Genomic DNA, 12,031 nt, shown 5'->3' on the forward strand with positions numbered 1-12,031 from the left:
TGCTTTATTTACTCTATCCGATGTGCAATTGAAAAATCCAAATTTCATCCTGAACGTGTAAAGCAATACGAGAAATTTGTAAATGACGAGATAATTTTCAGGTTTCGAGTATCCAATGTCCTTAAAAGATATACAATTATTCGAGAAACGCAGCTCCAATTCCAAGTAAAAATATCCAAAAATGTCTATAAATATCTATACTTATGATGAAAAAATTAATATTGTTCCGTTACAAATTTCAGAAATTTATGATGCCGACTTAGAAATCGATTTATTGTATGTTAAACAAGATGACAAATCTCATTATGTTTTGATAACAGATTTAAATAAGCTCGTTTTCTCTCAGTTATCTAAGCATGAACACAAAAAATTTCTATGCAGAAGATGTTTAAGCCATTTCTACAAATCTGGAGATTTAACAGATCATTTAGAAATTTGCCAGCAACATGAAGTTTGTAAACCAATTATGCCATTTCCAGGTCAAACAACATCATTTACTAATTATCAAAAGAAGTTTAGCCATCCGTACGTTATTTATATGGATTTTGAGAGCATATTAGAAAAAATTCCGACATGCAAGAACAATCCACAAAGATCGACTACAACCAAGATTCAGAAGCATATTCCTTATGGTTTTACTCTATATTTAGTGTCAAATGTGACAAATCGCATGTAAAACCTATATGTTATAGAGCCAAAAATGAAGAAGATTTGCCAAATGTTCCTGCAAAATTGTTTGAAGAACTCAATAAAATATCAAAATAAATAGCTACAAAATATAATTCTAAGAACAAAAAACCTATGAAATTGACTGAAGAAGAAGAATTAGCGTACCAAAATGCAAACGTTTGTCATATCTGTGAATGGTCTGCTTATGATGTTGGGTCAGTTCAGTATGGTTTTACTCCTGATAGTTGGAAAGATAAGAGTTATAATAAAGTGAGAGATCATTGTCATTTAACCGGCAAGTTTCGAGGCGCAGCTCATGCATGTTGCAATCTGAATTTGAAATTTCCACAAAACATTCCAGTTTTCTGTCACAATATGAGTAACTATGACACACATTTGTACATAAAAGAATTAGCTAAGAAATATGGAAACGTTGATTTGATCTCAAACTCAGAAGAAAAATATATAAATTACTCTGTAAATTCTGGATACGGGTATGAGTTTGATGGTGACAAACCTAGAAAGTTCATAAAATTCTCTTTCGTAGACACATTTAGATTCATGGCCTCGTCTATAGAAAAGTTAGCTAAAAAACCTCAAAAAAGATGATTTCAAGCATACAAATCATTTTATACAAGATGGAAGAATATTGAACGCAATTCTAGATAGACAACCAAATGACGAAGAAGAAATCTTTAAAATTCTATCTGGAAAAAGGCATATTTCCTTACGAATTTATCGATAGTATTGAAAAACTTGATTACACAGAAGACCTGAAAATTCAAGATTTCTATTCACTTTTGACAGACGAGAGCATATCTGAGAAAGATTATCAACACTATTTGAGCGTTTGGAACAAATTAAAAGAGAAAAATCTAGGAAATTACTCTGATTTGTACAATATCCAAGATGTATTATTGCTCGCTGATATATTCGAAAATTTCAGAAATATTTGCTTAAATTGCTATAAACTTGATCCAGCACATTATCTAACAGCTCCAAGTCTCGCATGGGACGCTATGTTAAAATTAACGAAAATAGAATTACAATTGATTAGTGATTATAACATGTATTTGATGATCGAAAAAGGTATTCGCGGAGGCATTTCTCAATGTATTAAAACGATATGTTAAAGCAAATAACAAATATTTGAAAGATTTTGATAAGACAAAGCCTGAAAACTATCTGTTGTACGTCGATGCAAAACAACCTTTTATGGGTATGGCCTCATGCAAAATTTACCATATAACGAAATAAAGTGGATGAACCCGAAAACATATACAACAGCAGAATGGCAAGAAACAATTTTGGAACTCACTGGCGACCGAAGATTTATGGCTATATTCTTGAAGTCGATCTAGAATATCCAACAAATTTACACGAACATCACAAGGATTTACCTCTTGCACCAGAACATTTTAAAAACAAACTTTGCACAACTCTACTGGATAAAACTGAATACGTTGTTCATTCGAGAAAATTTGAAGTTCTATTTGGAACAAGGTATGATTTTGAAACATGTGAATAGAGTTATTGCATTCAATCAGAAGCCTTTTATGAAAAAGTACATTGATTTTAACACAAACATGAGAACCAAAGCTACAAGTGACTTCGAAAAGGACTTTTATAAGCTGATGAACAACTCTGTTTTTGGAAAAAGTATGGAAAATGTGCGAAATAGATGTGATATTAGACTAGGAAATGAAGAATTTTCCAATGAAACAAGCCAAGAAAACAAACTTTAAATGCTTTAATATCTTTGACGACAACTGTATAGCGAGTCACATGTACAAACAGAAAGTAAAATTTAACAAGCCGGATCTACATAGGATTTTCAGTTCCCGACCTCTCAAAAACTGCTAATGTAACGAGTTTTATTACAACAAATTAAAGAACTATGATCCAGATTTGAATCTGTGTTACATGGATACAGACAGTTATTTCGTAGAATTGAAACGAGATCCTTTTAAAATTAATTAAAGAAAATATAGATGACTTTGATACGAGCGATTATCCAAAAGATCCACGAATGTTTCACTAATAAAAATAAGAAAGGTAATAGGGAAATTCAAAGATGAATTAAATAGCGAAGTTTTAAGTTTTAGAAGAATTTTGTGGTTTAAGATCAAAGATGTACTCGTACAAATATCTAGACAAAAATCCAGTTAGGTGTAAAGGAATTAAGAGAAGCGTTTGTAAATAAAACAATAAATATCGAAAACTTGAAGAGATGTTTGTTCGAAGATAAAGAAGAATTTAGGGAGATGACAGTAATCAAAAGCTATAAACATGAGTTGTACACAGTTACCATAAACAAGCTGGCACTGAACGCTAAAGATGATAAGAGAATTTATTGTCCTAGAAAATAAGATCGATACAGTACCTTATGGCTATAAAAATGAAGCAAAATCTGATATATTAGATGAGTTAAATAAACTTGGAAACTTTGACATGTAAATGGAAGATGATTTGATTCACTGCCACAAATGCAGAGAAAAAAACGAAAAATATAGATTCTAAAATCGTTCAAACTCAAAACGGGTTGTATAGAATTGCTGCAAAATGTTCCAAATGTAAGACAAATAAGAGTCAATTTATAAAGAATCCAAAATGAAAAACAAGTAAAGAAAGAATTAAAGAATAAAGAAGAAATAGAGATTTGAAGCTAGAGAAATTCATGCACCAGTACGAAAAAAGTTTAAAAAAGAGAAAAATTATAACACTAGGAATTGACAATTTATGGGCAGCAGATTTAGTTATAATGTCTAACTATTCAGATCAAAATGATGGATTTAAGTATATGTTAAATGTTATTGATACTTTCTCAAAATATGCTTGGTCAAGAGCTATCAAAAGAAAAAACGGCAAGGATGTTTCAAAAGCTTTCGAAGATTATAGTAAAAGACGCGATAAAAATCAGGCATAAACCTCCAAATTTACTTCATACAGATAAGGGTTTAGAGTTCAAAAATAAAGAATTTAACGATGTTTTGAGGAAATACAAACATTAAGATTTATCATACTGAAAACGAAGAGAAATCAAGTATCGTAGAGAGATATAACAGAACTCAAAATGAGAGAATGAAAGTAATTTTTGAGATTAATAAAAACTTTAAATGGATCGATATTCTTCAAAAAATCGTAAACAATTATAACGATACAGTTCACAGCACAATCAAAATGAAGCCCAAAGTCGTAGATAAAGATGCAGAAAAGGAGTTATTAGAGACCGTTTTTCAAGTATGTTCCACCAGAAATTCACACGAAAACTAAATTTAAAGTCAATGAACATGTAAGGAATTGTTAGTAAAAAACAAACATTTTCGAACAAATATAAGAACAATTGGTCAATAGAAATCTTTGTGATTTATCAAATTAATAACACAGATCCTGTAACTTATAGTATAAAAGATTTAAATAATGAAGAAATAACCGGAAAGTTTTATGAATATGAATTGAGAAAGTCAAAGCTTTAATTTTTTCTATATAAATGGAGGCTGAAAAGAAATGTATAAAGTGTCAAGAATTTAAAGATTTGACGAAGTTTTCTCAAGATAAGACTAGAAAAGATGGATTATACTATTATTGTAAGGATTGTCGTAGTAAATATAACAGAGAATTATACGATAAAATAGAAAAATTAACGTTAGAAGAGAAAAAATGTTGCGTTTGTAAAGAAATTAAGGATATTTCCAAATTTTACGATTGGCATTATAGTAAAAAATAAAAAACATGCACATTGTAAAAGATTGTGCTAAAAGAATTATTCAAAAAAGTCAAAAGAAACCGACTCTTTGCGAGTGTGGAAACGAATCATTCAATGGTTACCTCATCTTCAAAAACATTTACAGACAAAATATCATAATTCGAGAGTTTAACATTTCCATCGTGTAATTTAGATATTCTATTAATCAGTCGAGATTCTGCCATATTTGTAGTAAAAATGATTTCCGTTGTATAAAATATTCAAAGATTCTTTCATTTGGTTATACAGATTGATAGAATTTGGTTCGTCATCAATGAACAAAATCTCTAATTCAGGATCATTTAATTTTTAGGATGTTTTAATCGGTTCGGTATTTCTCGTTTCTGAGCTCTGATAACGTAATAAGGCCATTCCCACATGTGATTCTTCTTAATTAACACAAAAACATGGTGTTTTTTCTTATCAAAAATCTTTACAAACAAGGTCTGGTTTCATTAAGTCAATTTTTTACACTTTGTTTTGCGATTATTTCCGTTTTGATTTCATCTTTAATTTGCAAGTGTTTAACTTCGTCCTCTAAATATTTAATCTTGTTTTCAAGTTTGTACTCACCAAATTTACGAATACTTGGCAAAACTTCTTCTAAAACCCAATCTTGAAACATTTCTGCTATCTTCGTTTTTGATTTCAGTATTAAAGAATATATGCCCGGTTCATTAATGAAAATAGTGTTTTTTTGAAAGTTTGAAGGTAAGAACGATTCGTTCCCCCCTTCTGAATCTATGTTATCGTAGTTTTTTTTATATTTGTCTTTAACGTGATCTCTAATCGCTTTCATCGTATTTTTAAATTCCAATATTTCTGCAATATTCTTTTGCTTTAAACCAAAATTCATTATTTTCGTCAACAAATGTTAAAATTTCTTTATTATTGAATTTGAGTAGATTCACAACTGAATCCATTTAGATAGAAAAGAAATTTAACTAGTAAGTTTTATTTCGAGAATAAAGGCCAGATTCATTAACGAAAATAGTGTCAGGATGAAGATTTTGAAAGGGTCTATGGCATATACTCTTGTAATTTATATATTTAAAAGGCTATTTTCTCGTCATTATCAATATTATTTATGATAGCTTGTCTAGTATTTTCATATTGTAAAATTTCTGCAACATCTTTAGCCTTAAACCAGATCACATTGTTTTCGTCTACAATCGTTAAGATATTCGTGTTATCGAATGTAAGTTGATTATTTCTTAGATCTATGACTGACGTCCATTTAGATAGAAAAAAAAATTTAACAAGCAATTATTAATTTTGAGTTTAAAGGTCGAAAATAGTGTCTGGATGTAATTTTTGTAAGAGTCGCGATTCGATACTCTTGAAAATGTATATCTTCTAGTCTTTTCTTGAAAGTTTTAAAGGTAGTCTATTCAATAGACCCCCTTGATTCATGTCCGTTGCTTCAACAATCTTAAGTAAATTGTAGTTTTACTCTCATTTTTCAATAAATTTCCTTCAGAGTCTTGAACAGTTAAGACGATTTTTTTGAATTTCTTTTCATATTTTTTCTAATTGGAATATAGTCTATTTCATTCGGTTTTTTCACTAATTTTTGATCCATAAGCAACATTTGGAAAGAAAAGTGTACAAAATTTCCGATTCTTTGTGAAGATGTTCGGTATGATTTTCAAAACTAGGTTCAACGAGATTACAATGTACTTCAATTACATCGAACGGTCTAAATTTTTGGCGTTTTATTTCCTAAATATACCTGATTTGGCTCAATAGTTTCTTGAACAAACCCTAATAAATCTACTATAATTGCTGAAAACATTATTCTTACTGGTGATTTTATTTGAAATTTTATTAGAGAGATAATTTTTTTGCATTTCAAACTTGTTTTCGTCAAAGTTTAAAGATTTATCTGATTGTTTGAATGTTTTCAGATAATTTTTTAAGGGAATTTTTTATTTGATCGAAGGTATAATATCCTTTGTTTAAACCATAATATTTTGTTATGTTCTTCTCACTAAATCCTATACAATAAGGAGAACTTTCACTAATATTTATTACAAAATTGTCAGAATAAAAACCGCTTAAACCGATGAAATAATTTGATTCTTCCTCTAAATGAATAGGATGTTCCAAGTTTAAAAATAATTGAGAGCTTTCTGAAGTCAACTTGAACAGCTTCATTTTTCGCTATTTAAATGGAGAAATTTTTAAAGCAAAAAGATCAGATAAAAACTTCAAACGTTTGAAGAAAATAAGAAAGATCAACCAATCAGATTGTTAATTGTTGGTTCAAGTGGATGTGGAAAAAACAACTTTATTATTGAATTTTATCTACAATAGGTTGATTCCTTATTCCAATTTGTATGTTTTTAGTAAATCTTTAGAACAAGACGCCTATAAAAAAATTACAAGAAAGATTTGAAAATATTGATAAAAACTTAAACAAAAAAATATCACATTTTTATAATGCTTCTGAGGACATAGTTCCGTTTAAGCAAATGTAAAACCCAATTCGTTAATCGTTTTTGATGATTGTATTTTGGAAAATCAGGACGTTATTTAAGGAATATTTCGTAATGTCTCGTCACAAAAACATATCTTGTATCTATCTTTCCCAATGCTTTTCACAGGTTGATAAACAAGTTATTAGAAATAATTTGAATATGTTGTGTGTTTTTAAGCAAGACGATCACTATTCGAGAAAGATTTACAACAATTATGTGGGATCTGATATGAGTTTTAACCACTTTATTGAGTTGTGTGATAAAAATTTGGAAAGAAGACTACGGTTTTTTAACTATTAATCTAACTTTGAAGCCTAAAAAGAAAAATATTTGAATAAATTTTCTAACATAAATGCTGCTCAGTGGTCTGACAAATCTACTCGATAAAATATTAGTTACAATTATTTTTACATTATCTTTACTTTTTAATTTACATTATGAAAATAACAGAAAAACGGTAAATCTGTTCACGTTCCACGTTCACGTTCATGTTTCACGTTCGTGTTTACGTTTCACGTTCATGTTTTATCGTTCGTGTTTACGTTCCACGTTCACGTTTTACGTTCCACGTTCACGTTTTCAAAATTTTTCTAATTAAATGGTGAACGTAACTTCTGAAGAAGCGAAAAAACTTGATCAAATCGAAAAGAAATTAATCAAAGAATTTAAAGAACAGATTCGAATTGATGAAAAAAGAACAAGAAATTTATTCAAAAAATCAATCAACCTGTAACTTCTGCAATAAAAAACGTTGAGGGCAAAATTGAAAATGTTTTAAGTGATAATCAAAATTTGATGAATTTGGTTCCAGTTTGTACGACAATTTGCCGATATTTCAATTCCAGAATCTGAGTTTGAATTGCCAAAATTACCATCTTCAACACCATTTAGACCTCGAATCATTGAAGACTCTACCATAGTTGAACCAATAAGTCCTGGAACAACGGATATAATAATTGGTGAAATTGGTAAAAAATTTCTTCCTAGAGCAAAGGATGATAAATTTGGTTTGTATTGGGACAGAAAAAAGAAAAGTTTTATGATTGGAAATTTGCCCGTGAATTTTGAGCATAATGACATAGTTATTAATGAAAACATGTACGAAGGTACTCAGGGTTTATGGAGATTATTAACAGGCACTGATGTTCCAAAAGACGGTTTATATTCTGAAGAAGACTTGAAAAAGTATACAGAAATTTTATGGAAATCTGATTCAATTTACAAAAATAATGATCCATCAACTAAGAAACCAAAGTCCAAGTAAAGGTAAAAAATATCTCAATTTGATTAAACCAATTTGGGAAAAACGAATCGAAGGATCAGGTGTGAGAAAATACAGTGATAATAAGATTGAATACAGATATATCGACGATTTGACAAAACTCGATGGAATTATTAATTATATTTATGCTCAAGAGAAGGCTGGAAATAACAATTTTTTTGAATGAAAAGAAAGCAATTAAAGATTTTATTTCGAACAAACTTGACGAAATGATTGAAAAACCTGATGGAATTAAATATTTAAAACGAATTTTGCCGGCAATAAGTTCATCTATGATTGAGGGTAGTGGACTTTTGAATGATTTTATCAACAATTTACCTTTTTGAATTACACGTACCAAACTTATCAGTATCTGGGGCCTGGCACAAAAACTCGAAAAAGACTAAAAAGAGGAGATCCTGGTGTGAATAAATTAGATCAAGCTGCTATGGAACACGATATTTTTTTATTCAAAACATAGAGACACAAATTCCAGACATATAGCAGATAAAGTTTTGCAAGATAAGGCAATGGATAGATTTTTTATCAAAAGATTGCTAGTTTAGGTGAAAGATTTGTTGCGCTTCCAACAGCTGGAGCAATGTTTTTGAAGAGAAAACTAGGAATGGGAATCGAAGAGAACTTGAAATTTTAACTATATAAATGGAGGTGAATGTAAATTTCAGCAAAAATCAGAAAGAAAAAATAAAATCCGCTTTTAAGAAGAAAAATACCCGTTAGTATTCAATTTAAAATAGATCAACTAAAAAATGGCGAAGATAAGATATTTTTAACAAATAGACAATACAATAAATTTGAAAAACATAAGAAAAACAATAAAGGAACCAGAATAGAATTTTCTTATAATCAGTTGAAAGAACTTAAAAATGGTGGACTTTTGAAAGATTTATTAGATTTTGGAGAAAATATTCCAGTTGTTAAAAATGGTTGTTCCTTATGTTCGTAAAGCTGCTCCAATCGTTAAAAAGGATGTGATTCCTATTGTTCGAAACATTTTAAATTGGTTAGATAAAGAGTTGGAAGATGTTACAGGATCTGGATTAAATGAAAAAACTTTGAATTACGTGAAATCAAACATTAAAAAAAATTTGAAATCAAAACCTTTAACATTCGGGGAATTGGAAGGAAATCTGCAAAAATATTAAACATTTTAGAGGAATCTTCATGAGGAGATACATTACCTGAAAAAGTATAAGAAATTTGAATGTGGAAATTGTGAATTTAGATTCGATTATGGGAAGTGGAACGCATTGGATTTGTTATTATAAAAATGATAAGAATGCATGTTATTTTGATTCGTATGGAAGAATTGAGGACAAAACACCTATAGAATTGATTAAATATTTGAAAAAATCAAGCGTCTACTACAATGATTCTCAGATTCAAGACTATAAAGATCCCCCAATTTGTGGTCATTTATGTGTTTTTGTGTTGAATGAACTGAGTGATGGTAAAGATTTTTAAAGAAGTTGTTAACAAATTATTACTTAATAAATATGGATTCACAAAATATTTTTGACTTATTTGGAACACAAAATTATTCAAAAATGTAGATAATAGTTTGAATTTTGATAGTTTGAGAAATGAGTTTGATAACAAGTTAGAAAAATTTATTACAAAACCTTCCAGATTCAGATATGTTTGCTGTCGAGATTGAAGATTTTAAAGCAGAAATATGATAACAAACTTGCAAATTTCATGAGTTCAAGTGAAGTTGCTGATAAAATAAAAACATTGAAAAAAGAATTTGAAGATGGTGCAAAAAAAATATTTACCAATTTAATGTCTCATATCGAAAAAGCTGATAAAATTACTGAAGCGAATCAAAGTTGAAAAGAATTATGTTAGTTTGGCTAATAAAAAAAGAATTGTCGGTGTTCGACCTGGTATTGACAAACATGATGTTGTTGTTAAAGAACAAATTTTTAAAACCTCTAAAATTATCAGAAAACATCGATATTGTTGATTTACATGATCCGAATGTTAAAAATGCCTTAGATTTTAAAGGAAAAAGAATTAGCAGTGTTAGTAAAGGAATTAATCCATTTGATGTTTGTTTGTAATGATTCAATTAGAAGATCCTATTAAAATGTTTAATGAAACCTAAAACAAAATTATGAGAATCATAAACAGCATGTTAAAAGATTTTACAACAGAAGTCTATGAAAAACTTGATGAAAGAAGTAAAAGATCAGTAGACGATGTTGGTGAAATTAATGAAAAACTTACTAGATTTAAAGAGTCTTTTGATAAGTTTAGTTTAGTATGCTACGAAAACTTTTGAGAATATTGGTCATAAATTTGTTGAATACAATGATTCAAATGCTGATAAATTTAAAAAATTAGAAGAAAAACTTAATAAGTTCGAGGAAAGATCTTACTGAAATAGGTATTCTCGTAGGGTTTTATGCATGATAAAATTTCCTTATATAAATGGCGCTCATATACTGTGTGAGATGTAAAGAAAAAAACTGCAACAAATGATATAAAATATTACGCAAATATCAATGGAGTTAAAAGAATTTCTGGAAAATGTGCTGAATGTAACGCTAAAAAGAGCCAATTTATAAAAACTTGAAATTGTTTCTTAATAAATAGAGATGGCGGGACATTACAGTGCTTTCGATCTTTTTATAATGCAACACGAAAGAGATTTGAAAAAAGAACATTGGGATGATATTTCTCAAAAATATGAATTATCCGAAGATATGATGAGATTATACGTAAACAAATTGAATTGGTATAACATTGCAAAATATCAAAATCTGTCCCCAGAGTTCATTCAAGAAAATATACATTATCAATTAAAAGATCATATGTCTGTTCTTTGCCTCTATCAACACTTGAGTATAAAGTTTTTGGATGAAAATAAAGATACAGTTGATTGGAACAATATTAATAGATAGCGGTTACTATCCTGTGCAAATTTTATTGAAATATGTGACCGAGAATCGCAAAATTTAAGGAAGAGAATCCCGAATATGACGAAGTAGATCATTAAAAATGACTAAAATTTATATCTTTTCTTATAAAAACGTACATTAGATCGATGAAAAAATGATATCTTTCTTATACATGATGTTTAAAATTTCTAAATTTTCTCTTATTAAATGGCGGACTACAGAAAATATGCTAGTGATATTGAAAGGGCGGAGTTCAAAAATTTCTATCCAATTAGTAAACAGCATTTGAATGAACCGAAATAAAAGAACTGAGTTTAATATTGATTTTGGAGATAACTCTTGCTCGTCTAACTTCCAGTTTTATATTTCTGGAACTTTAACAAAACAAGATGGTCAAGCATATCTTGGAACTGATAATGTTAGATTAATCGATAATTTTATACCGTTTTTATTTTCTAAGATTGAAGTAAGAAAAACACAATAAATTGATAGAAGAAGTCGAAAACTGTGGCCAATTAAGCACAATTAAAGGAACTATTTCGTATTCAAAAAGTGATGTTATTTCTCAAACTTCTAATGGCTTTGAATACCCCCCCCCCCCCCCACCCCCCCCCCCCCCCACCCCCCCCCCCCCCCACCCCCCCCCCCCCCCACCCCCCCCCCCCCCCACCCCCCCCCCCCCCCACCACTGTCTCGCTTCTTTGTTTCACTCTATGTTCGTGGACCTTGCGATCGAAGTGAGGGGGTGTGATATGTTTAGGAGATATGAATGTTGATCTCTTGTCAAAAACAAGCAACGTATCTCGATATTACAGCCGACTCTTGAAAGAATCCAATACGTCACAGATTGTCAATGAGCCCACTAGAGTGACAACAACCTTAGCCACATTGTTAGACCACATCATTGTGGACAGGTCGGTTGAGGTCAAGAGGAACGGCGTCGTGGATGTCT

The sequence above is a fragment of the Homalodisca vitripennis genome, chromosome 2 (assembly GCF_021130785.1).
Source record: "Homalodisca vitripennis isolate AUS2020 chromosome 2, UT_GWSS_2.1, whole genome shotgun sequence".
NCBI lineage: Eukaryota > Metazoa > Arthropoda > Insecta > Hemiptera > Cicadellidae > Homalodisca > Homalodisca vitripennis.